Source organism: Felis catus, chromosome C1 (genome assembly GCF_018350175.1).
Source record: "Felis catus isolate Fca126 chromosome C1, F.catus_Fca126_mat1.0, whole genome shotgun sequence".
NCBI lineage: Eukaryota > Metazoa > Chordata > Mammalia > Carnivora > Felidae > Felis > Felis catus.
Window position 1 is genome coordinate 50,415,256 of NC_058375.1, and position 26,144 is coordinate 50,441,399.

Consider the following 26,144-nt stretch of genomic DNA (forward strand, 5'->3'; position numbering starts at 1 on the left):
GGCGCCTGGGTGGCGCAGTCGGTTAAGCGTCCGACTTCAGCCAGGTCACGATCTCGCGGTCTGGGAGTTCGAGCCCCGCGTCGGGCTCTGTGCTGATGGCTCAGAGCCTGGAGCCTGTTTCCGATTCTGTGTCTCCCTCTCTCTCTGCCCCTCCCCCGTTCATGCTCTGTCTCTCTCTGTCCCAAAAATAAATAAACGTTGAAAAAAAATTTAAAAAAAATAAAAAATAAACTGTAAGTATGTTTGTTTTATAGATAAACGGAGTTTCCTGTCCTCAAGCTTTTTCCTTAGATTGGTTCTATGTGTCCCTAGGAAGTGGGATTGCATGAAGGGGTGTTCCCTTTGAGCATTCTCATGAAAAACAAAATCCGATCTCCAAACAGATAAGATATGATTATTCTCATAAGCAGCCAGCGCCGTTGAAGCTCCAGTCAGAGCACTCAACCTATTATCAGGGACTACGCTCGGAAGATCCAGCTAATTTTAACAGAACTGTTGTAGATTACTCTATCGACAGCTTCTTCAGCAGTGCCCGGCTCCCACTGTCGCTTCAGTTTCTGTTAACAGGAAGGAAGGCCAGTGATGGCGGCTGAGGGCACAGTTGGTGGCCTTCCCAATAACCAGCAAGCCCTTCCCCCTTGCTAATAGATGTTCAGTGCTGCTCAGGTATCAGGCAGCCCCAGGGAAAGGCTGTGATTGTCCCAGTACTCTTTGCCAGTGAAAGGTGTATTAGTAGACACGTGACTTAGTTTTAGCCAATGGGAAATAAGGGTATGACTGCAGTAGTGGACGGGAAACTTCTGGGAAAGAGTTCGGCCCTGATACGAGGGGGAGTGCTGTGAGCAAAAGCTATTCTGGCTATGCCTTCTGATGGGACACTGTCCTTTAAACAAGTGGTGACTGGAATTTCAGTAGCCATCTTGGATATGTATGAGGTAAAATTATCACTCACATCAGCACTTGCCTGGAGAGATCAAAGCTTTGTGTTGTGTTTCATCACACTAGTTCTAAGCAGTGGAACTTGATGAAGGACAATGAACTTTGAAAGACCCCAGGAATCAAATTCCCACTGGACCGAACTGAAGACCTTTTGCTGGCTGATGAACATTGAGACTGGTTTTGACAAATCCTGGACAAACTAACAGATTTACTCTGCTCTATCCAGAATACTAGTTTTCAGTCCTTAGGTAACCTAACTACCATGAATCACTTCTTCAGATTTAGCACTTAAAACCCCTGACTTTTCCCCCTCAAGAAACTTTCTCAGTGAATTTCTTCACGGATACATGTCTCCTTGACTCTTAATTTAGTAAACTTGTATTTTAGATAATAGTAAATTGGGGGTGCCTGGGTGATTAAGCGACCAACTTCAGCTCAGGTCATGATCTCATGGTTTGTGAGTTCCAACCCTGCGACCAGCTCTGTGCTGACAGCTCAGAGCCTGGAGCCTGCTTCAGATTCTGTATTTCATTGTCTCTCTGCCCCTCCCCCACTTGTGCTCTGTCTCTCAAAAATAAACAAATGTAAAAAAAAAAAAGTTTTTAAAAACAGTAACCTGGTGTTTCTGTTCTATTTGCTCACATGACCATAAAGGAATCCCAGGGCTGATTCTCCAGCTTCCTTACCCTATAAGGTTGCTGAATCAACCCTGCAACCACCACTGTTGGTCACTTGCTAGTGACTTCTTCTAAGTGACCCGTAAGTATCCTATTATATCCCAAAGATCAACAAACTCCAACCTGTGGGCCAATAAATAAGGCTTTATTGGAACACAGCCGTGCTCCTTTGTTCATATGTTGTCTGTGGCCACTTTCGTGCTACCCCTGCAGAGCTGAATAATTGCAATAGAGACAGCATGGCCTGCAAAGCGTTAAAATGTTTACTATCCGACCATCTACAGAAAAAGTTTGCTAACTTCAGTTTTAAGTACTATTAGATGGATTTTCTGTTACATCATATGGACGGCATGCCAAAACCATCCCTCTTCCAATTCCTAGATTCTCGCAGCAAACTCCCAGTAAGATCATGGGTATTCCCCCATACACTGCTTCCTGGACCATGGACTGAATCCAACAGCTACTTAATCTAAAATCTTGTAGAACTGACCTCACCACTGTCCAGTCATCCCAGCTCTTTTTCAGGTCTGTGGCTGAGCCATGCTGTGTCTCAATAGGAATAGCACACATGTGGTCTGGAACATTCTTATAACTCTTCCCTTCCCCTTGGCTAGCTTCTATTTGTCTTTTATAGCTTAGCTCAAATGCCATTCTCTCAAGAGAAGATTCTCTGATCCACCAAATAGGTCATGTCCTTATTTTATGGTCTCATGGGACACTAAATTTCTTTATCATATCACTTATCAAAAATTATAATAAGGCACGAATAGTATAATTAGTTTTTATTCTTTCCCATCCTCTTTAGAAAAAAAGCTCTGTAAGCGCAGAGGCTATCTTATTTATGTTCTGTATCCCTAGTGCCTAGAACGATACCTTATTAGTAAGACCCACAAAATAGAGATGTAATAAATGAATGAGAAATAAGTGAATGGAACAAATAGTGCAATACATACTTTGAACCATGTGAAATCCTTTGTCCTTTATTGGACCATGTTCATCTTTCAGAAATATAGACGTGATTCAATTGTGTCAGGCTGGTGTGTTTTATATGAGTCTGAGAGTGTCCTGACAAACGTATCAAGACCTGGCACCTCAGCCACCCAACCCAGCCAGTGTGCTCCTCATTCTTCTGACGTGTCAATTGCCTAATCCATTTACCTGGTGATCTTGCATTTATGTATATCAACCTCTGCCCAACCACAGAGGTAGTTCTGCCCCTCACTAGCTGCTATGCACCCTTACAGGCTACTGAACCTCTATTTTCTCATCTGTAAAATGAGGACGCAGTACATGGATCAGAGACTTCTCCTCCCACTCTGAGGAGGATATGTAAGGTCCTGCCTAAGCTCAGACACCATTACAGAAATAAGGAGGGGAAGAGGAAACAACTTGAGAAGGAGATACAGTCATGATAGTCCTACTAACAGAATCCGCTGAACATTTACCTGGGACAGTTTTAAACCTAGAGACTATATCACCTTTTCTCTTCTCTTCTCTTCTCTTCTCTTCTCTTCTCTTCTCTTCTTCTCTTTTCTTTTATTTTTTTAAGAAACTTTATTTTCTATTAATCTTATTTTCCGCATTCAGTTTAAGAACCTGTAGAAGAACAACTTAACACCACTTAGTGTTGTTCTTACCCATTCAATGGTCTGAGCAATGGGAGCTGCAGACCAGTCTTCAGTGGCAGACGAGGGGCTCTGGTCTGAAGTATGGAACTGCTGGATGGGCACAGAGGCCACCTGCGTGCCTTCAGGCCAGTCAGCAACCTGAGCTCGATAGCAGTAAACTCAAGCAGTTTGCTTGGGCTAGAGATGTCCACTCACCCTGAAATTCCTCCTTGGTCATGGCCTTTTCAGCAGTGGCCTGCTCTTTCTTTTCTATCTCTTTAGAATCTCTGTAGAAATAGATCAGGCATGATCTCCCATGGGTGTGCATGAGGGATGGTGGCACAGGTGCACAGAACTTCCCGCACCATCATGTACCACACGAGCCCCACTGAGCTCCCTTGTTGTTGCACAGGATGGCAATGTGCACATAGCATGGGGGAGAGTCTGTGATACACAGAGCAGTGGTTGGCAGGTTAACATAAGATGCCTCCACGGGAGGCTGGTGGTCAGCCCTGGGCTCAGTAACCACCAGAAGATGTGTTCTTGGAAGTCTGCCTGGATCTGGTTATTGAAAGTTGTGGGAGTGAAGTACCCAGCAGTAGGAGTGGCTACAGTGGCACCAGCAAAATTCAGGACAGCCCACTGGCCGGTGTTCCTGGAGGACGTGACACTGACACCAACTGGGTTTTCAATGGTAACAATGGCACAAGCCATCAGTGGAAGCTTCTTCCAGGTCCCCTTCAGATTTATGATGTAGATGCCATCACTTTAACTTTTGTAGACGTACTTTCCATTTGGAAGTCAGAGTTGGTGCCACCTAAGTAGGTTCCTGCTGCAAGGAATTTAAGGATATCTTCCTTCTTCATTTGCAAGACATCAAAGGGTCTGGACAATGTGAAGTGAAATGAATGAAAATAAAGCCTGCATTATTTTTCATTGGCAAATCTGAATTTTCTCCCTCCATCATAAAGAATGAGATCTTGAGAGCAAAATGGATCCCCAAGGAAAATGTCATTTTCAATTATAATGGCAAGTTTCATTGAGTCTAAATCAAAGTTTCAATCTCTCTTGCAATTAGAACTTCTATTCTCCCCCAACATCCTCCAATTTGTAATCCTCAACACAGACCTGAGTCAAGGTCAGGGAACCCTTAGTAGGGAGTGGGAGTTGTGTGTCTGGGTCTGTTCTCCTCCCACCACTGGAAGGGAGGTGGAAGGGAGGGGAAGGGGAAGAGACAGAAACACCCTTTCCTAGCTGCTGCTGCTTCTGTCTTAGGTTTCCACTGGCTGAGACTGCCTGTCTGTGATTGGAGGCTTCCCCACCCTCAGTCTCTGGAGCACTGGGTGTGTGGGTTATTGGGATGCACCCCCAGGACTATGCAATGTGAAGCTCCTTGACATTAGTCGGAATGATGCACACTCCAGCTGATGTCTTGCCATCTTCCACACCAAGCTTTTGCAGTTACCCTGTACCATTTTCTGCTGGGGTGACCTTTAAGGAGCTTTAAATCCGGTTACCTTCGAAAATACTTTCTTGGGCTGTGGAAAACGGAGGCATCCCTTCCACACTGAATGGTGGCGTCACACTACCCCCTCTGCTGCTTCTTCTGCTTGCCCTGATGTTGTGAACTGCTCCTCTGGCCTCAGGGTGCTCAGACAGGAAGTAGGCACGACTCTCTGGGTTCACATGTGACCCCCCCCCCAGGAAAGGGAGTATGTGTCAAGCTCCAAGAACTTTCTCAGTCTACTTGACATGGCAAGCAGCACCGCCATGGTCCTGGGAGTGTGTATAATTCAGCCAGCATCCAGCAAGGAGTGTGAAGCCAGGCTCCCCTCCTGTAGGCAGTCCTAATTTCTACGAATTATTCTCTTAGGGCTACTCTCATTTGGCCCGAAAGGTGGGTAACTCACGGGGAATGGAGATGAAGATAACACAGAAGAGTTCTTATTCAACTAATAGCTCACTGGCAGTTCCTAGTGAAGCAAACTGACTTTGAGTTTCTTGTCTTTGCTTTTGTAGGCTGATTGAGGTGGTGGGGTGTTACAAGACGATCTGGTCTACCTTTTAATAGCACCTGCAGTTATGTACCTAGCATCTCCTTTTTAGAATGTGAGAGTTCCTTCAGCTTTGCAGCGATAGCCTGGGGTCCGAGACAAGAAGAGTCCCCGGTATCATCCTATTAAAAAAAAATAATGATGTATACGTATCATATTTTACCAGATTTGGATTGTATTATTTTATAAGTTGCTTTTTCTTACTAAAGATGTGTAGTAGCATTTCCCATGCTACTAATTGTGCTTTGAAGTGTTTTTTTTTAATCTGAGTACAGTTAACACACAATATGACATCAGTTTCAAGCGTATAACATAGTGATTCGACAAGTTTGCACGTTACGCTATGCTCACCACAAGTGTAGCTACCATCTGTCCCCATACAACACTATCACCTGAGAAGGAGAGAGAAAGAATCTCTCACAGTACCAGTAATATCTGGGCTGCATCTAAAAGGCTGAATCACAGTTTTTTAGGGAAAAGGAATATCTTGCATGAAAAGATAATAGAGGGGCGCCTTGGTGGTTCGGTCAGTTAGGCATTTGACTCTTGATTTCGGCTCAGGCCATGATCCCAGGGTCATGGGATGGAGCCCTGTATCGGGCTCCTTGCTGAGCCCGATGCCTGCTTGAGAAAAGAAAAAAAATATTTAAGATAATAGAAGCAAGAAAGAACATTGAATGGTCTGGGAACTGGAAGGACAGGGAGGAGTCTTGATCTATATAACCCTGTGACATTTGAGTGTAAAGTGTAATTATTATTACTACTAATTTTCTTTTCTTTCCCTTTTTTAATTTATTTAAGTTACATCCAAGTTAGTTAGCATATAGTGCAACAATGATTTCAGGGGTAGATTCCTTAATGCCCCTTGCCCATTTAGCCCATCCCCCCTCCAGGAACCCTCTGTTTGTTCTCCATATTTAAGAGATTAATTTTATTTTCAAAAGAGGAAACTGTGGTATAGACAGAGTAAGAGATTTGTTAAGATTAGCTAGCCAGTCAGTGGCAAATCCAGAATTTAAAGTTGGGATTTCTGGAAACTTGGAGGAACTGAATATAAGCAGGAAAGGAAGAAATCAAGGAAACCTGAGCCATGACGAAGGAGAAGGGATGCCCTAGCAGTGAGGAGTGGAAAGAGAAGGAAAACCGTCTGCTCCATGTCCAATTAAATCTCTTTTGTTCTCAGAGAGGCCTGGGAAGTTGACCGCCAGCTTCCCTCATCTGATGAGTGAAGTGTAATAAATGTGTGCACTTTTTTTTTTTTGTAGAAATGTGAAGTAGTTTCCAAAATTAGCTCTGTCCAACTGTTAAAACCCCCAAATTCCCAAACTCTCTCAACAGGAAGCAAGCAGTGGACATCCAGATGTTTCTCCTCACAGTATTTGTCTGTGTAGTATTTACATTGATCTTTTTCTTGTCAAATCATGACTTTATGAAATGCTTTATTACGCTGATTGACCGTTCGCACAGAAGAACTGAGAAGGGTGAGCTGAGGGAAACATGGGTGCAGGGTGCCGTGCGGATCCTTAGCCAGTGCTCCATCTCGGAAAACCACACTTCCAGTAAACGCTTGGAGTTCAGAAATCCAGCAAGTACAAAACTCAGCAGAGACTGTTCCTTTTCTGTATGAAGAAAGATAGTACAAGGAACAAACCTTGATGAACCCACCCTTTGGAGATTATGAAGGTAAATGAGGGGTTCCTGCGTAGCTCAGTTTGTTGAGTGTCCAACTCTTGATTTCAGCTCAGGTCATGATCCCAGGGTCATGGGATAGAGCCCAGCGTCAGGCTCTATGCTCAGAGTGGGATTCTCTCTCTCTCTCTCCTCTACCTTTCTCCCCATTCATGCTCTCTCTCTCTTTCTAAAAAATAATAATAATAATAATAATAATAATAATAATAAAGCAAATAATAATAAACGTTTTAAAAAGAAAAGAAAGGAAATGATCGGTCTGCAAATCGTGGAATCTACCAAATCATGAATACCAAAAGAATAGCTTTCTGCAGGAAGAGAGTTGAATAAAGCCTGGGCTGATAGGTCATTAGTTATTTCACTTTCTGCCAGGAACTGGGCTACAAAGGTGCATGCATACCTCAGTTTGTCCTCACCACAGTCCTAAGAAAAAGGTATTATTTTCATGCCCTGTTTATAGACGAAGAAATTGAGACCCAAGAGAGGTTAAAAACCTAAAAGTTTACTGGGACACCTGGGTGGTTCAGTCAGTTGAGTGTCTGACTCTTGATTTCGACTCAGGTCATGATCTCACGGTCATGAGATCGAGCGCTGGGTGGGGCTCTGCATGGGGTATGGAGCCTGCGTGAGATTCTCTCTCTCCTTCTCTCCTTCTCCCTTTGCCCCTCCCTCTGCTTATGCACATGCTCTCACTCTCTGGCTCTCTCTCTCTCTCTCCCTCCCTCAAAAATAAAAAAATTAAAAAATCTTAAAAAAAAAGAAGACAAAAAAACTTCAAAGATTACTTACCTAGTAAGCAGCTGAGCTGGGAATCCAACCTAGGTCTATCTCAGTCCAAAGAGACTATGCATTTAACTATTATATTCTGAATGTAATGTTACGTAATTCTGTTCTTAAAAAAAAAAGAAAAAAAAAGGTGGTGGACCCACTTTGTTGATTCTTCAAGGAGAAGATGCCTCTGTTTCTAACACTGCCAGAACTGTTTTTCTATCTCTTAGTAACTCTACAATGAGAGTCATTCTCCACCACTCTCCACCCTCCTCCGTGGCAGCTATTTTGCTAAGGCAATGGGTCACTTTTGATCACTTTTCTTGTCTTCCTTTTAAGCTACCATTGTTTCATTCTTTCTTTGAACCCCAAAGAAAGATATAAAAGGTGAACAGCATATACCTAGAAGGTCACAGTGCTTGGCAACGAACACCCAAAACCAAGACCAAAAAAACCAGCTACAGGATGGGATCCTGGAAGCCTTTCTCTTGCTGGGTAACCAGTGACCAAAGAGATAATGTGTCAGACTTGCAACGGATACCCCTTTTGATTAATTAGTCTCTTTTCTTCCTCTTTTAATTATGATCTTAGCCAAAGTTCCATGTTGTTTCTCCCACTATTAAAGGGAGGGAAGAAAGAAAAAAATGAAGATAAATATAACCAACTTTATTTGGATCAACTATGTCTCATTAGCAATTTTATGGTTTTAGTGTGGAGAATACTTAGTACAGAAAAGGCATTTTCTCTTTCTATTTTTTTTTTTTTAACTAACGTTTAATTGGTTTATCCCCTTTGGGCTAGCTAGAGAAACGCCTATACCCAACATGCACATACTGTAAGAATGGGCATAAACAAAAGTCAAACATCTGCTTACCAGACCTGCCCCTCAGTCTTCTTCTTAAGCACCAGGAAAAGCATCTCAAGTTAGTCCCCAGTTTGACTTTGCAGGAATGCTGGATTCTCTGTAGCGTTTTTGCCTCTCACCTTTCCTAGGAGTTTATAGGGCGCTTTGAAGTTCCTCTGAACAAACAGGGTCTCTGTGTTTCGCTTATTGCTGAGCCAACCCTGGGGCCTCGGTTCCATCAGCTCCTTATTAAGTGTTTAGTAATTTCAGTTTCCACCTTTTGGTCTTGCTCGCTTTGCAAACATCTGGAGAGAATTAGTTCCCAGGCCTCTGTAACATACCCATTTTGTGGTTCTAGAGAGAGTTGCGGTCTAGGGGATGTTGTTGCCCTTAACGAGCTTTCTTTATGCTTTTTAACTGTAAAAGGTACCGTCGTTAATATTCACAGACAAGGAGAAAGTGAGACCAGCCACTCCATCCCTGTTTAGCTCTTACCTTCTTGACTGTGAATGAGAACTTCATGCTGAAATGGGTAGAATAAATATCATGAAAGTGGGAATTAAATACAAGATAAAATAATGCATGATAATAATAACAACAATAATGTCTGGGCACCTGAAATGAGCATACGTCTCTACCTGGGTGATTCGGTGTGATCTCTGCTAGCCCTGTGGGCCTGTGAGCACTGAAAACGTGTCTAGTACATATTAAGATTTACTGTTAGGAAGTCACACACTAGATTTGGAAGAGACAGTATAAAAAATGAAAATATAGCACTAAGAATTTTATGCAGATTTGATGTTGGAATGATAATTTGGAGATATAAGGTTAAAATTAATTTCGCTTTTTTTCCCCACTTTTTCAATGTCGTTATTAGAAAGTTTTTAATCATATAAGTCACCCACTTTTGTGTTTTTCATCATGTTTCTATTGGACAGCAGTGGTGCACTAAAGAACCAGACAAATTATTTAACAGGATATGACTAGGATTGGAAGATTCCTGTGATGGCATCCATGTGATATCAAAGTGAATAGGATGGGTATTGAAAGAAGTGTTAAGAAAATACCCTGAATTTCAATAAGTAGGAGAAGATGGCTATCAGATAGACACTACTGATTGTTAACTTTTTCCCAGGACAAAATTCTAGAATAAATTGTTAAATACAACATTTATAAGTAGGTTATAAGTAGGGGGTGCCTGGGTGGCTCAGCCAGTTAAGCATCCGACTTCAGCTCAGGTCATGACCTCGTGGTTCGTGGGTTCAAGCCCCACGTTGGGCTTTATGCTGACAGCTCAGGGCCTGAAGCCTGCTATGGATTCTGTGTTTTCCTCTCTTTCTGCCCCTCTTTCTCTCTCTCTCTCTTGAAAATAAACATTAAAAAAATTTTTTTAAGTATATTAGGAAACAAGTAGATGATCACAAGAAACTACTAAGGAAAATTACAACTGGTTGAATATTTGTATTCAGTCTTGAAAATTTATCTATAGAGAGGCACCTGGGTGGCGCAGTCGGTTAAGCGTCCGACTTCAGCCAGGTCACGATCTCGCGGTCCGGGAGTTCGAGCCCCGCGTCAGGCTCTGGGCTGATGGCTCAGAGCCTGGAGCCTGCTTCCGATTCTGTGTCTCCCTCTCTCTCTGCCCCTCCCCCGTTCATGCTCTGTCTCTCTCTGTCCCCCAAAAAATAAATAAATAAATAAATAAATAAATAAATAAATAGAAAATTTATCTATAGAGAGGCCTTGGGGGGGACCACAAAACTAAAAAATTAATTGAACATGATGAATCTCAAAATAAGTACTCAAAATATAATGCATCAATAATGGGAATGTGATGTATAACTTCCATAAATGTCAAGTGCTGAGTTCATAACATGAATTGTGTTTAGGTACATCACTGAGGTGGCCCAGCTTAAAAATAATGTCCATGCAAAGAATTAACTTTTTTAAGTACAGCACTAACTAAAGGTATAATATGCTGTGGAAAAATATCATAGAGCATAGAAGTCTCACTTTATTGCGCTGAACTGGCCAAATCTAGAATATTTTGTTGAGTTCCTGCATAACCACATGGTAAGGGTGTCCTTTTTTTAATTTAAAAAAATTTTGTTTAATGTCTATTTATTTTTGAGAGAAAGAGAGACAGAATGTGCATGGGGAGGGGCAGAGTGAGGGGGAGATACAGAATCTGAAGCAGGCTCCAGGCTCCAAGCTATCAGCACAGAGCCTGTCGCCGGGCTCCATCCCACAGATCGCGAGATGGTGACCTGAGCCGAAGTCGGTCATTTAACCGAATGAGCCACCAAGACGCCCCAGGTGAGGGTGTCTTAACAGCTAGAACAGGAAAGCCATTCAGCCGGGCAAAGAAGACCTCTGAGAATGTCACTTGACAGTGTGATCATTGTTATCACTTGGAGAGTGTAGACATTCTGCTTTGCTACAGAAAACAGGCTGACCAAAGAACAGTTGGTGGATGTTACAGGAAAGGTAGGAACGGATCATTATAAAGGAGAATTTTTGAATAATTGTGGAGCCCTCCATGGGAAAGGCTGCCTGGAAGATTATAAAGTAGCTCCCTTTCCTAAGAGTGTTGTTCTGTAGAGGCCAAATGAGCATTCATCAGGTATGTTAAAGAAGATATTTCTACATTGGAAGGGAGATTAAAGTAAGTGGCATTTTTTTAGTTTCCAATTCTAAAGCTGGAAATCCTGTTATCAGTATAGTCATTCTAAGATACTCTACAGGCTCCTGCTTTGGTCAAACCAAGCTAAATACCATCTGGAAGCTTCCTAAAAATGATGGTGCATCAGAAATTAAACTAAGAAGACATCTAACACACGGTAGCTGCCTCTCTGTGTGTGTTTAGGGGATGGGGAGGGAGCAAAGTCCAGAGCCATAGTGTTTGCCAATTTCTGTGGTGTAAATACCCCTACCATAGCAAAATCTAAACTAGCCACAGTTTAACAACTGGCCGGCAAATTTCCTGAGAATGTAACATGTCTCTCACAGGCCGGCATGAGCTGGCTCCAGTACGACACTGCTCACGTATCACTTAGCAGTTAGAACACAGTGTCAGCGAGACAGAATCAATCAATCAATCAATCAATCAATCAATCAGATTTTTAAAACATGTTTGCTATGGGTCACCCACCCAGAAAGGTGTTAATATGTGACATGGTATTTTCCCTCAAAGAACTTAAGGCCAACTGGCAGAAGAGGGAAATGGGTTGGGGGACAAAGATCAACACATAGAGGAAAAATAGAAGGTATTTTAGGACATGAAACAGTGCTGACCACAGAGGTCAATGCTAGTGAAGCTTGGAAAGCAGCAAAGGGACAAAAGCTAATGCTTATTGAGCGTTGAAATGTTCCATGTGCTCTATGGGCCACCGTTTCTTATATCTGAAGAAACATAATCATAACCCGGTAAGGTAGATATTGTGCCGTCATATAAATGGGGAACCAGAGCTCAGAAATGTCAAGACACAGACCTGAAGCCACACCACTGGGAGTAGCACAAATCCATCCTTATCTACACATCCAAGTTGGGCAGCCAGTCCCTCCTGGGCACTATCGGGAAGGGGGGGGGGTTGCGGACGGTGGGAGAAGGGAAAGACTGAAGCTTAGCTGGAAGGACAGAGAGAATTTAATGCCTCCTCCTAAAACTAAGGTTTACAAAGCAGAGCAATAGTCCCCAACCCTCTTCTTGCGAGGCAGTCCTGCTGCGGCTGACGTGAACAGCTTCTCTGTGGACAGTGTCTCACCCCCAGTCACCGCTGACTCAGAAAGCAAGGCAAGCAGACTGGGAGGCAGTCACACCCCCAAGCCCTGACCATCCTCTCTAGACCTCTTCTTCTTGCCACTCTAACAAACCCACCTAGGCGTGGGTTCTGAGTTTTTGTTCAAAATTCCAGCGGCTTGACTTAGGGAAGTAAATGGCTCCCTGAGCCTCAGTTTCTTGTAACACAAAATGAGAAGAAATACTATCCAATTCACATTTTGTTGAGATTGTATGTGTTAATTAAGAAACAAAACAAAGCAGGGGTGCCTGAATGGTTCAGTTGGTTAAGCTTCTGACTCTTGATTCCGGCTCAGGTCATGACCTCACAGTTTGTGAGTTCAAGTCCCGCATTGGACTCTGCACTGACAGTGCAGAGCCTGCTTGGGACTCTCTGTCTCGTCTCTCTCTGCCCCTTCTCCACTTGCTCTCTCTCTCTCTCTCTCTCTCTCTCTCTCCTCTCTCTCTCTCAAAATAAATAAGTAAACTTAAAAAAAGAAACACCTAGCACAATGCCAAGCACAGAGTAGATATTCAATAAATATTAAATTCCTTTCTTTCCATACAGCTGCATGGTTTTCTCCCTAGCTAGATTGTCATGCATATCTTTGTGTCCCCAACAACTAACTCAGGACATGGCAAAGAGAACAGGTTAACTCTGTTTAGTGACAGCACTGATTCATTACTCTGGTCCCAGAGATGCTTTTTACATTAAATAAAACAAATATACATGCACATGCAAAAGTCTATTCCTGTCCCAAGGAATCAGTCTATGCTCTTCTAGGGGCTGGTCATTCCACACAGATGAGGGAGTGCCTGTTCTCTGACAAGATTGTCTACTGTCCTCAGTCTAAAAACTGCCTCTACCAGTTTATTTACATCAACAAGGTGTCATCTTTATACCATGATCTTTCAATTCTGGTGAGTGCTTGGTTGTCCCATTACACTATCAAGGGGTGGTGCCGGGGTGGCCACTAAGGGTCCAAGGAACAGTGTCATGCTGGATGCAAGAGTTCAGGTATCATGGCGGCTCAAGGCAAGTTCGGTCAAGGAAACAGCAATGAAGGCCATGGGGCTGTTGGGGGGTGCCCTTGTGACCATCACTGCAACCTGAAAGAATTGACCAATAATTGCATGAATGGAAGCTAGAAGGAACTGCAGCTTTCTTTGAAGAGAGCAGAAAAGTGGTTGACGATGTACAAAGCTCCATAGGCTCAAGCAAAGCACCCAAATGTGCTCATTCACCCCTTCCATTCACTCATCTCCCCCTACATAGTGCTACTCACCAGGGCATGCCGCCGCGGGCGCTCGTTCCCTCCCTGGGTGCTCCAGGAACCAGTTATGAAATCCACCTATGTAGTTTCTGTGGAGGTCAGCTCTGATTTTAGCAGACAGCATGAGCTATCATCTGGTTTTTATTAAATTCCATAAGTGAGACAGTAATTCATACTCCAAAATGTTACAGACTCACTATTTACATAGTGTGACTGATTGAAAACTGTTTTGTTCTTTTCTGCTTTTCTCTCTTTTGCAAATTTCCTTCAGTGAGCGTGGACTACTTTTATATTCAAAATTGTAAACATTTTTTGAAAGAGTAAGAGTTTCACGTCAGAAACAGAAGTATAGGAACAGAACATGCCATTACTCATGGCTTTGAGAACCATATTCCTACAGCCCTGATGATCAGCAAGTCGTGTTATTGAGACGTTTTCCTCTACTTTCTGTGAATCTGAGTGAGCTTTGCTCCGAGACTGCCAATCGAAGAATGGGAAGTACACATTATTACGAGAGGGATGAGTAATTGAATCCCCTAGCACCTACCACAGTGTGAGTTCTAGGTTAAGTACTTGAAAATGATAACTTTTCAATAGCTGGGATTTCTCCAGCATGGAATGACAAGATATATGACAACTCTTTGTCCGGTGGCTTACTTGGTGTCAGCTGTGTGCCAGGCACTGTTCTGGGCATTGAAGATATAAAGATAATTCATGCCTTCACTCTAGTGAGGAAGGTAGATATGAAAACACTGTAGCAGTACCAGAGGAGTGACTTATGTACAAGAGGGTATAGGTGAAAGGTCAGAGCAGTTTTCATAAAGGCCAAGATATTTCAACAGTCTTCCCTTGAAAGAAGGAATTTGCTAAGCAGATCAGATACAGTTGGGTGGTAAAGGGATGGGTAGAGGTAAGGAGAATCCAGCGGAGGGAAAAATGGGAGCATGATTAGGGCTCTGGGATCGAAAATTTAAAGTTCTCAAAGACGTAGCAGTTCTTGTCCCAAACGAGAAGCTAGGCTAGCAAACCACTGTGAACCCTAATTCCATCAAACACCCATTAGCCCTGCCGTGTACCCAGCATAAGTATGGTGATGATTGAAGACAACGACAAGACATCATCACCCCAAATCACCTGATGATCAGAGCGTTGTCTTACTGTGCTACTTCCTGTCCTTTTGGTGAAATTGCAGAGTGAAGTTTAAAATGCTGAGGCTGCCCATTTGAGAATGAGGAATTGCATATTGGAATTAGCATAATAAATGCTTACATTGTATATAATCTACTGGAGATCCTGGGATGACTTTTCCCAAAAGACACTACAACCTGGATACTGTCCTACCACCTAGACAGGAAAGAAAGGGAAAGAGTTGTAGCACTGATGGTGCTTTCCTTGTGTCTTCGGCAGCCTTCCAGTCCAAGAAATAAGAATAATCGTAAGGCAACTTTAATCTTCACCGAGCTCTCTTGAAGCATATCAAAGAGAATCCCAAATGCACAGCAAAACATCTTAAAATTGCCTTTCCCCATCTCTCTCTAGTCATATATATCATACATTTATGGTTCCCTCCTCCTCATTCTTTCCCCCTTCTCCCTGTATTCCTCCAGGCTCTCTTAAACCCAACTGCAAGAGCACTTATCCTTCACCCCCAGCTCCCTTCCCCCTTTCTGGATTTATTTCTCCTGTGGCTGGTAGCTCTCTCCCTTTTCTGAAGTAAATCAATTTCACCTTCCTCCAATCAACACCACAGTATTTTTATATTTGTGGCAAAAGTTTAATAGGCAGAATTGGGGGATGCTTTGCAGAGGCTAGAATACTCCAGAGAATGATTTGTTTTCCTCATCATCTGAACGGCAAGCGTTTTTAGCCACTGCTGGCTAAGTTTTTTCTGATGGAGCCCACATTTTAGGCCTTGCTCACCCTAAAAACATAAGGCTTCCCCTATCAGAGAAAGTCGATGTAAAATGATGTTCATAAGTCTATTTTCCCGTATGTCCCTTTTAATGATAACAAATTTGAGCCTCCGTTCCTTACCCACCCAAGATGGTTAACTATGAGAATACTATTCAGTTAGTGCCCTTCTTCCCCACAATCCCCAAGGGCAGGGGCCCCGGACATTAGCTGGGGAAATAACCCTGGAAAATAGAATGCCCTTATTTCTCATTGTATTTAGTATTCGTTGAAGTGAATTGAATGTGAGCATAAACTTCTCAAAGGTTCTTTTAGTCCTTTGAACCAAGTGTGAACCGAGTGTCACTGAAGTCATGAAACCTGGCGCATACACAGTTGCATTTCACCCTGCCTCAAGCCACCACATGAATGGGTGACCAGGAAGCAATCTTCCCTTCATAGGATTTCCTCCGATGCCTACGCTGCAAGCCAAGGACCTGTAAGTACAGAAAAAGCCATTTGTTTTTCCTTTCCTTTGAGGGAAGTGACCAGATGCAAAGTTTTCAGACCCAATTCCTGACTCCTCGGTGCCCATTCTGGCATTTGAAGAGTTAATCTGCTGCCACCTAGTGGCTCTCAGCCAACCTGCGACCCCCAGCTCCCAGAAGAGGAATGAGTGAGGGTGACTGGGGTGAGGTTGCCTTGGTGAAGGGGGCAAGGTTCCCGAGTGGCTTTGTCTTTCCACCCCAAAGTACTAGTTACAAGTGCTCGCTTTTCGAAAGCAGATTCTCTCTCTTCTGTCTTCCCCCCCCTCCTCCTCACTCTCCCTTTCTTTCCCCTTCCCTCCCTCTCTCATTCCCCCTCTCTTTCTCACTTGCAACTGCGGCCCCGTTTCCTCTAGACCTGAGGCAAAACAGTAGTGCAGGCTAGGATTTCTTGCAAGTTTTCCACTGTGGGGTGCCGCAACAGCTGTGACCCTAGCTTGATTTTGATGTAGACTTCAAGGGCGCCGTCCCCAGCAGGGGGAACATTTTTACCTCAGGAGCCTATTCACATTGGTAGCCTTGGCAGGGAAAGTTCCAGAAGCTTTGATTACACAAATACCTCTGCTAGGTACAGGCCCCTTCTTGGCAACCTGGGGAGAGAGAATGTGCACGTGGGCTGATTAAACCAAATGACCCGTTTCCTTTGCTGGGGTGGAGGCTGGGGGCTGGGGCTGGGGGTCTTCGGCTTGGAAATGATTTTTTCCTTGGCTGTGTTGCCTGGAAACTTGGAGAGTTTAATTAGGACTGGGGAGGTTTTTGGCTTCTGCAGCTGCCTCTGCTCTCCCCCAGGGTTAGTGGGTGAGTGTGTGTGTGTGTGTGTGTGTGTGTGTAGTGCAGGCCAAAAGCGTCCTGAGAAGTGAATTGTGTACCATGGCAGATGTGACTCTTTTTATTTCAATTGATTTCAGTTAATAACTTTTAACCTTGTGAACCAGAGAGGCTGCGTGTGGTTTATGTATCACGTACTGAAACCTGGACAACTGGGTGGAAGGGGTAGCTATTACCTTACTTCCTATATCCATCAAGGGCCAATCTTGGAAAATTTTCTAAATGTTCTCAAGAAAGTCCAAGAAGGACTGCCCCAGGTCAGTGTCTCCCTGACTCTGTGAGTTCCAAGGGAAAAGTAGGACAGAACCCAGCCTGCCCACATGCAGTTATCCTACTTTGTTAGGGAAAAAGAACAAATTAAAATACAATATTTTAAATCTTTTATTAGCCCCAATACCATTTATCAGCATCAATTCGTTATTGTCCCATGTGGGGATTTTGAAGAATTGAGGAAGAAGAGGTTTTTTCATTTGGTGGGGGAGGGGTTGTATATGTTTGTATCTACTTATTTTTCAAGTGTAAACATGATACATACATATGTTCCAGTCATAAAAGAATTAAAGACAGAAGTGAAACCCCTCTTGCTCAAAGGCAGTTTTTCTAGCTGGAGTCAACATCAGTCTAGGCACATTTTGGCCCTTCTCTTCTTCCCTTCCTTTTCTTTCCTCTCTTCCTTTTCTCCTTCCTTCAGAGGAAGAGTCAGAGACATAGGTCTTTCTTTATGGAGTGCACGCAAGTGAGCCATAGCATACTGTGTGTCTGAGTTTCTGAGGGTGGCCATAACAATGTACCACACACTGGATGGCTCAGACAACAGAAATGTGTTGTTGCGTGGTTCCAGAAGCTGCAAGTCCAAGATCAAGGCATTGAGCTTCCGATGGCTTGCTGTCAGCCTTTGGTGTCCCCTGGCATGTAGACTCATCGCTTGATCTCCACCTTCATCTTCGTATGGCATTGTCCCTCTGTGTGTGTGTGTGTGTCTGTCCCTGTGTCCAAATTTCCCAAAAGGCAAATTTGGGAAGTTTGGGACATCAGTCATACTAGATTAAGTCCCACTCTAACGACCTCACTTTAACTTGGTTGTCTCTATAAAGACCCTGTCTCCAAGTAAGATCACATTCTGAGGTACTGTGGGTTAGGTCTTGAGCATCATTTGAGGAACACAATTCAGCCCATAATACCAGGTAAAGCAATAGCTGTGTATGTTTGGTATTGCAGTAGTATCTAGGAGGGAGGTTTGTTTTTTTTAAAGCCAATGATGGGATATATTAACGGGACTACTTTTTTCTTTTCCTTTTTAAATTTATTGTACATTTTCATAACATTATACATACACAGATATGAAAGAGTCAAGTAGTTTTATAAGGCTTATTATGAAAAATAGGAGTCTACAAGCCATAGCCAGGCTCTCCACCTCCGTTTTATACTCTTGAAGGCAACCTCTTTCAGCTCTTCTGATTCTGTTAACATTTAACTGTAAATTTCCAAACAACAGATTTATGTAGCTACATGATTTTTCAATTATAGATATTATTTACTGGTTTCCTAACATGGAAGACGGGGAGTCAGCTCTCTATAGGTACACTCCACCTCTCTCTCTCTCTCTCTCACACACACACACACACACACACACACACACACACTTCTAGTATTCTATCTGCCCAATATCGTGGTGTTGTGACTCAGTGAGATTTAGCCGATGTTCCCATCACCATGACTATGTAAATGCTATAGATAACTAAGTTGTGGGGGATACCAAGAGTACTTTTTCTTTCCTGTACAAAGCTTCTCCCACCTGGAGTGAATAATTGACTTGTGTTTTCACTTGGCTGGTTTTTAATGTACTTATTATCACTTATCAAACCCCAATTCTGCCCCAGTTGTGTAAAATCCCCTGAATACATTCAAACACATTAGTAATTATTGATTTCACCTTCTTGAAGTCTCTTCCAGAGCCCTCTGACCTTCTCCAAACTGGCACTGAAGGTCACATGACCAGACTGTTGCCTAGGGAATCTTCAATTTAGGCCTTTCCTCTTGGACCAGAGCTCCAGAGAAGACTCTGCAGTCCCTACTTGGAGAGTATATGCCTGGCTGCTATGTTCCGGGAGCTGAATGTGGGAAGAAGGCTGGAGCCCAAATAATTCAGTCAGATCATCAATATTCCTTGAGCCTCTCTGTTTTCAGTACAGCATCCTCTCATACCTCAATTCGGCCTAGCATCTCCACTCAGAAATCCCCTGCTTTCTGTCTCTTGAAAATAAATCTTTCCTGTCATTTATTGCAGTGAAGAAGGAGTCAAGTGATTTCATGGCATAGGAGGTGGGGGCTTCGGGGGACACCTACCTGATCCCAAACCCTCCCCACTAACCCTCTTGTGTCTCCCCCACCTTCATGCTCACTTCCAGACATACCAAGTGTCACTAATTCCTGCACTTGTTCTAGGATCCAAACTGTCAACCAAGTCACTTCTGGAGCCTCCCCATTGCAGGATTAGCATGTGGCTCTGCTGAACCAGTCTGCTAGGACAGCTGCCAGCTTCACAGCATTTCAGTCCACAGGTTTTGTTGTTTGCCCCTTTTCTATTCTGTTTTTGTGTCATTAGGTTACCAGGAGAAAGGAAGCTAAATAGAGGTGTCCCATTTGCCAGCTTTAACTCTAAAGCTGTTCTTGTCCTCTAACCAGCATGTTCTGGAGATAGTTTCAAATCCCTAAGGAGCGATCCTATTGCTGGGCTATCTGGAAGCTGTGGGTGAGTTTAGGGAGAAGAGAGGCTCTGTGACCACGTGCACGTGCACATTCAAGTACACAGTCATCCCAACCACCCACGCTGCACACAGTCTACAGCCAACCTGGGCTGGATATTTGGGTTCACTAGCTTTAGATTCTTATTTTGTTCTTTGTGTAATTTTCTTAGATTCCCCAGTTCTCTCTCCCCGTCCCCTCTAATTTATTCTTGAAAATACCACCAAAGTGTTCCTTTTAAAAATGCAAATCCTATTATTATGTCATTCCCCTACTTCAAAGGCTTCAATGCCTTCTCTTTACTTTTGCAATAAAGTCCCACACTCTACTCTTGTCTTATATGACTCCCACAGTCTGGACCCTGACAACCTGCCCCGTCTCATATTAGTCTCCTCTCTCTGGCTAAACTTTGGCTTCCTTGACTATTTGTCAGTTCCCTCAGGTCTTTGCACATGTTCTTGCCTCTGCCTGGAAAGCTCTCTATCTCAGAACCCCAAAAGCCCTAAGGGGAAAACATCCTATTCCCAGAGACACCTTCTCTGACCACCTCTCAGCCCCTCCCCCATAGACATTAGGTTAAATTCTACCTTACGTACCCTCCTGACATCCTGCTCTTTTGCTTTGTTAACACTTTAGTTACATGTCCAGGCTAGAATGGAAGCATTAGGAGCATAGGATCTTTTTCTGTCTTGTTCACATCAGGCTAGGAACCTAACAGCAGGCTAGGCTCCTAGAAGGTATTCAAAGATATTTATTTAGGGGCCCATGTGTGGCTCAGTTGGTTGAGCCTCTGACTCTTGATTTTCTCTCAGGTCATGATCTCCTGGTCATGGGATCCAGCCCCACGTTGAGCTCTGGGTTCTGTGCTGGGCATAGGGGCTGCTTGAGAGTCTCTCTCTCTCTCTCTCTCTCTGCCCTCCCCCACTTGCAGTCTCTCACTCTCTCTCTAAAAAAAAAAAAAAAAAAAAAAAAAAAAAAAGTTGTTTATTTAATCAATTACACTTTTCACTTTAGATTTTTCTAATGTCTCTTCCCACCCCAAACCCAGTATACTCACGATTCTAAATCTACTGTTTTAATCAGGGAGAATATTAGCTAAATTTCAAATGTGTTTGGCCTGAAAAGATACTCATAATTCCCTTTCTAGAAAACTAGGCTTGGTGCCTCTCTTCCTCTCTCCCTTGCGGAAAACAGGCCTAGATGTCCTCAGGACACTGAAGCTGGTGGCCAGGTGTCCCTTGGCTTGTTCTGCTGGCTCTAAAAGCAGAGATTACAAAGATTATAAACAGAAAAGGAAAGACTTAATTTTTGTTTTTCACAGGCAATCAGGGAAGTTGATTATAGTGATAAAGTTAGTAGGTCATACGAGGGTTCTCATAGAATAAGCTGAATGGAGGTCCCCACTACAGAACTCAGTTGTAGTAAGACAAGTACCCTAGTTTTTTTCTCATTGCTTTTCTTATGAGAAAAAAAAATGTAGCCCACCCTATGCAATAATTGGACGTTTGAAACCAAAACGATTTGTTTTCTCATCTGTAAAATGAGGAGGTTGAACTAAGTGCCCTCTAAGGCTGCTCTAAAACTCTCTGACCTTATTCTATGATCCTTTGTAAATGCTGTTCATGAGAATTTCTGGGTTTCTGAAAATACACCGCTCTTGAGAAAAGTCAAAGTTTTATTGCAAGTTTAAAAAAAAATAGAAACACCTTTATGAACGTGGCAAAGAATCAGGTGAACAATCATGTGGATTTGTGCACCGCCAGCAGTGGTGCCCTTCTAGGGAGGCCGGTAGCCAGCATGTTACTGCTCAACACAGAATTGCATCAGGGCAAGAAGGTCTAAAATGTTCAGCGGCAGCTTTGCAATGTTGTACCTTTGCACGAGGACAAGAAGGAAATCATACCTGCCCAAATGCGAAGGATTACGTACCCTAGACTTGGTTTTAAAAATAAATAAGGGGCGCCTGGGTGGCTCCGTCGGTTAAGCGGCCAACTTCAGCTCAGGTCATGATCTCACGGTCCGTGAGTTTAAGCCCCGAGTCGGGCTCTGTGCTGACAGCTCAGAGCCTGGAGCCTGTTTCAGATTCTGTGTCTCCCTCTCTCTGACCCTCCCCTGTTCATGCTCTGTCTCTCCCTGTCTCAAAAATAAATAAAATGTTAAAAAAAATTTTTTTAAATAAAGATAAACAACTAAAATAACTGGGTGATTCATTGTATTATTATTCAGTAAATATCTACTCCAATCCTCACCCTGTCATGGGCCTTCACCTTCCTCCTCCATTAGTGCTGGGTTTGGCCATGCAATTTGCTTTGGCAGAAGAAATGTTTGTGGATATGACACTTACCTTCGATGTGCTTTCTCAGTTTAGCTTTGGTCTTTTGCCCTCGTGACCTGCCACCGATGCCCTGAGTAACGACTGTCCCATTTAAAAAAAAAATTTTTTTTAACGTTTATTCATTTTTGAGAGACAGAGAGAGACAGACCATGAGTGGGGAAGGGGCAGAGAGAGGAGACACAGGCTCCGAAGCAGGCTCCAGCCTCTGAGCTATCAGCATAGAGCCCAATGTGGGGCTCGAACTCACAACCTTAAGATCATGACCTGAGCCGAAGTCAGATGCTCAACTGACTGAACCACCCAGGTGCCCCATGACTGTCCCTTTAGCCTTGACTCCAAAATAAGAAATGTGGAGCAAATGTTAATTGGACCCACAGAACCTTCCAGCTAAGCTCCGTCTAACTCAGCTGAATCATGGTTGATCTACAGACCTTTGATCATGAGATAAATGCTTGCTATTCTTAAGCCCTTGAGTTTTGAGGTGGTTGTTACACAGCATTATTGTGAAAAGGCTGGCCAATACAGGATGAAATGTGTGCTCTCATGAGATATAACATGATGGTTAAGGGTGCAGTTTCTCAAATTTAGCACATCTTGTTTTGAATCTCACTTCTCTTATTTACTTTATGTGAAATGTTAATGCAATTTGCTTAACCTCTCTGAGACTCAGTTTCCTCATCTGCAAAATAGAAAGAATCATGGTACCAACCCCATAGCAATGTTGTTAGACAAAATGAAACAGTACGAATTAAGCAGTTAAGACTGTGCCTGGTATGTAGCAAGTAAATGCTTGGTGTTATTAACAATAATAATAATTTTAATTTCTATAAAATGAATCTTACTTTTCTAGTAACTTATATTATAAAACTTGATATATTTTTTCTATAAAACTGGATACAAAGACTTATTTAGAAATATTTGGTGAAGAAGGATGAAGGAGATAAACATCTTACCACGTGGCCAATAAGTTCCATATGGTATTAGAGTTTCTTGTGTATGGGAGGTGTATTTTCTATGAAGCAAGACAATCTGTGTGTGTATGCATATATAAAACAGTTTTAAATTACTCTGCAACAATCTCCCACATTTGAGCTCCTTTCACAATAAAGAATTTACATTTCCATATCCCAGCGTCCAGGATATGAAAGTGTGGTGTCACGTATTAACAGACTAGGTCTCACTCTACGCTCTGGGTCCCCAGAATTGTTCCTTAGAGTTCACGTCTAATAGTTCAATGCTGTCGTACTTCACCTTCATGTACTTAACAGACAGGTATTAAGTACTGGGTATTGCACCAAGGACTAGAGCTAGAAGATAAGTAAGACAATGGCGCTGCACTCATGGCAGTCATAGTTTCGCTGCAGACTGGCAAATATATTTCATATTGGTGTCAACTCTCACGGATGTAGAGGGGCCGCCTGGAGCCCTGGTTAAACACAATTGTAAGCAGCATTGATCTTAGCAGGGAAAAGAGCTGTAGGCATGGAAAGAAGGAAGGGTTTTGAATGCTTGCTAAGTCCAGGTTTAGCTGGGGACAGGAAAAAAAAACACAACAATATAATTTAATACAGTAAGCGCTATTTGGGAGATAAGAACAAAGTAGCATCAAACACAAAGCAAGGAGTAATTAATTTTGCCAGAAGGGGAGTGGAATAAGGAAAGGCTTAATTGAAGAGGTGAAATTGTAGTGGGATTTGGATGGATAACCAGGAATTTAGTAGGTGGTGAAGTGGGGAAGGAAGATTTCAGGCCAAGGACGCATCATGAGCAAAGGCACAGAGATGTGTAAGTACGTGGGGAGTTAAAGGAATTGTGAGAAGTCCTGTTTAAGAAGAACGCAGAGTGTGGGGTTGGTGCTGGTAAAAATGAGTTTTCACAAGGGGTTGGGACCAGATTGTATTGCTTTATCCTATAAGCCATGGGACTTGTTGAAGGCTTTGAAGCCAGAGCATGGTATGGCCACGTATGTGCTTGAAAGAAGTTGCTCCAGACGAACTAGATTGGAAATGGAAAAAAGAGAAAGAGGCATGAGAACAGAGCCTGTTGCAGCCGTGTAGACAAGAAACACAGGGCATCTGAACTGAGGTGGCATGGGGCAGAGGGAGAGGAAATAGCATCATCACACGGCACAAGGATGCTCTTCTCTCAAAAATGACCTATCATTATCGTGTCAATCCATATAAAGCAAATTCAATAGTCTAATTTTTTCATTGCTCATGTCCTAATATTACTGTTTGAATATGTATACATGTCATTAAATTACACATATAAATGGGACTTCCAAGAGTAACCTCAGATTTTTAGTTTTTTTATTATTTATTTATTTATGTTGGTGCAAAAAGGTGATTTTATTAAAGCATGGGGACAGGACCCCTGGACAGGAAGAGCTGTCTAACCTCAGATTTTTTTAATTTATCCTTGCAACAATCCTATAAAATAGGTACTGTAATTCCCATTTTGCAGAGGAGAAAACTGAGACTCAGCAATTTAAAAAACCCAAGATCAGTGATCTTGGACTATACATCTTCACAATGTCAAAGGTAGCACTTGAACCCTAGGCAACTTGAGTCCAGAGTCTATGCTCTTAATCACTACTCTACACCACAGAAACAATTAATTCCCCATTTCTACTCAATGTTAAATCTCTTCCATCCCTCTTCTTTTCAGTTTTCTGTGTCCTGATCCTGGAGATAAGCTAATGAGTATCAGAGAAGTGTTGAAAACAGGAGAAGGTGCCAAAGAGTTTAAAGATAACTGTGACTAAGACTAACCTCTGAAATCATCCAAATAACTTGGACTGAAGTCTAAGAAAAGCTATTGATACTTTCTGAGTGCTTGAGAGATTTGTCAGGTAATCCTGAACCTCTTACTCTATTGGAATCAACGCATTTCAAGGCACTGCCAATGTACCCAGCAGCATGCTAGGGAATATATCACCTGTGACTTGGCCCTTAGCACAGACGCAGGGGAGAGAGCCCAGGATTGAGATGGGAGACATACTTTGGGGTCCTGGCTCTGCCATTCATCTGCCCTGTGACCTTGGACAAGTCACTTCCCCTTCAGGGGACTTCCCACCATAAGAAATAGCCCCAGTGATCACAAAGGTCCTTACCATTCCTACAACATTTTTGTGCCCGTCTCCAGGATTCATTTGAAGGAAAAATAAAAGCACGGTTAATATTCAACATAAAAGCATGGTAATAAAACACATTCAATGACCACGACTGGTTTAGCAATCACTTGGCCCCTGAAACAACCTCTTAACTATGCAGGGAGAGTGTTTATCATTTCTGCTCCTGCAGAAACTGACACTTTGCGAAGAGAATAGGCTTTACTATTTCTTCCTCTTTCAAAAACTGTTGCATTTGAAATCTCACAAAATATTGAAAACTTGTTTTAGAGGACCAGAGGCACTGTTAAGCTGCATTCCTGCTTTATCCCTCCTTTCTTTTCATCTGGCCTGGAGAATCCCCAGTGGTGATTTTTAAACATGTTTAGGTACTTAATCGAGGCTTTCGAGGCCTTCCTTCGGGGTTTGGGCAGCAAGGAGTTTACTCTGAGGCAAAATATCTTTAACAATAGCCGGATATGCTCCCTGTTTCCTGGGGCTAAAGATTGCAAATAGATTTTTGCATCCCATTTCTTCCAGCGGGAGACCGCGGGGTGAATGGAAACACAAACTTGCTTTTGCCACTTGAAAAACACCATCAGTTTTCTCGCAGCTATCATTTTGGCTTCCGGAGGAACCGAAGGAGCAAATGTTGAGTTTTGTCACAGTGCAATCCCAGCTGCCTTCCAGCTCTAACAATCAAGATCCATGTCTCCAGAGAGCGCGGCTCCAAACAATTATTAGAGATGATGGCATTCCTAGAGGGCTGGGGCCACATGCTCTGCCCTCCAAAGTAAACGCTTCTCTTCGAGCTTCATACTGTGCGTTACTCCTTACATGTTATAACACGGGAGCTGACAGATTGGTTGCAAAGCTGCAACTAATATTTTTGAGGGCATAGGAGATGATTGTGCTAGTTCTAATTCCAGAGCCGATCTTTTTAGCAGATTATGATGGATGATTCGCCGCGGTGGTCAGCGACTCCTGTATATTTTAGGTGGAATGCTTTCTTTTGACACATACTTTACAGAGACATATGTGTATCCTACTTTAATTAATGGAAGA

General features: G+C 42.9%; 1 pseudogene; it reads right to left on the minus strand.

The window, feature by feature from the left end:
* Positions 1-3,054: 3,054 nt before the first annotated feature.
* LOC101098478 lies at positions 3,055-13,647 on the minus strand (annotated as a pseudogene).
* Between the last annotated feature and the right edge of the window lie 12,497 nt (positions 13,648-26,144).